Genomic DNA, 2,053 nt, shown 5'->3' with positions numbered 1-2,053 from the left:
GGTGGCTGAAAATGGGTGGAGGAAGCTATTTAAGAAAAACTACTATAAACTGAGCTTTTGAGCAAATGGTAGGAATGTCATAGAATACAATCTGTGCATTCTCATTTTAGAAACCGGGACGATAAGCACAGAGCGGTTGGCGTATGAGTCTAGTGGAGATAGGACTGTAAAGCTCCCCGACTGCAGGATGTCGCCAAGTTCTTTAATGAGTGACAAACATATATATGTCGTTGGTACTACTGTCAGGAAGCTTAACTGCTTTCTTTCAGAAATGTGAAGTGGTCAGCCCAGAAAGATTAGATCACTTCCTAAATGAGAGACTGTGATCCCACCTAGGTAGATGTTTTTCCTAAAACATGGCCATGCATACCACGAGAACGTGGCATTCCTAGTCTAACATCTTCTTCTTTCAGACAACATCTTCTTCACCATAAAGTACTTAAGTGGGAAGTGAGCCAGGAGATAAAGAATAACTTGAAACTTCCTGGTAGATCAAAATTGTGTACCGGACCGAGACTCGAACTCGGGACATTTGCCTATCGCGGGCAAGTGCTCTACCAAATGAGCTACCCAAGCACGACTCACGACCCAGCCCCACAGCTTTACTTCCTCCAGTACCACGTCTTCTACCTTCCCAACTTCACAGAAGCTCTCCTGTGAAACTTGCAGAACTAGCACTCCTGGAAGAAAGGATATTGCGGAGACATGGCTTTGCCACAGCCCGGGGGATATTTCCAGAATGAGATTTTCACTCTGTAGCGGAGTGTGCACTGATATGAAACTTCCTGGCAGATCAAAACTGTGTGCCGGGCCGAGACTCGAACTCGGACTTGTGTCATGTCTCCGCAATATCCTTTCTTCCAGGAGTGCTAGTTCTGCAAGGTTCGCAGGAGAACTTCTGTGAAGTTGGGGAGGTAGAAGACGAGGTACTGCCGGAAGTAAAGCTGTGAGGACGGGTCGCGAGTCGTGCTTGGGTGGCTCAATTGGAAGAGCACTTGCCCGCGGAAGGCAAATGTCCCGAGTTCGAGTCTCGCTCCGGCACACAGTTTTGATCTGCCAGGAAGTTTCATATCAGCACACACTCCACTGCAGAGTGAAAATCTCATTCTGGAAAGAATAACTTGATTGGAAGAAAGGTAGAAAATGCATTGTGAGAAGGTGAAAGAAATGTGGTGCCTCAGAATATTTCACATCAAGCAGATGCTTCGCGTGGTCCTCTAGCGGCCAACGCGCGTTTCATAACAATTAACAATAATGATAATAAATTTGATGATAATAAAAACATAAAAAGTAGACATGATGTCACTGAGAGGATTAGCGACGGAAAATAACTTATTCAAGAATAATTCTGTTAACAACCATTAATAGTAACATGTTCATATTCCTCAACTATTCCTGCTATCTTCAAGTAGTAACAAGGAAAGATAAAAATAAAACCCATCTTACATGGGATAGGAGGCAACGGAAAGGGTGAGAGTATTTCATGTCTTTTCGAAATCATTACAGGTGGGTGCAAGGTCACCCGAAGATAGAGAAGTGGACGGGAGTGGCCGTTGTCTATTCATATGGTGTGGTGAGAACTCATATCAGGATAAACATTCGAGATTTGAACCTGGTACACCCGAATACTTAATCACTGCCATACTTCGTTTCTAAGGCAAAGTGAAGCCCGTCTGACGTAGCGCCTAAGTAGGTTTTGAATTGGTAGGAGTAAGAAATGTATTTTCTTCTGTGCTGCAACAAAATAAAGAATTATCACCGGATTTTTTCTTTTGTAAGTTAAAAAAAACTAAAAACACCAGGAATTTGAGTTTAAACATCAAAAACTTGAGTTTAAAACCAATTGTAAAGATGGGTTACACTGATTAAGGGCAATCGATTCATTAAATGGATAAGACCAACACTAAATTAATCTACTCAGGTAGACATTCAGTTCACTAGGATAGGAGTCAAAGGTACCACGCCCTTTAGGGTATCACCAAGAACAATGCGTGGTTTTGACGCTGCCTGTAGAACTCAAAAATATTACGGGGATTTCTTTCCCGTCTGGATC

Source organism: Schistocerca nitens, chromosome 1, assembly GCF_023898315.1.
Source record: "Schistocerca nitens isolate TAMUIC-IGC-003100 chromosome 1, iqSchNite1.1, whole genome shotgun sequence".
NCBI lineage: Eukaryota > Metazoa > Arthropoda > Insecta > Orthoptera > Acrididae > Schistocerca > Schistocerca nitens.
This window is presented reverse-complemented; position numbering follows the sequence as displayed.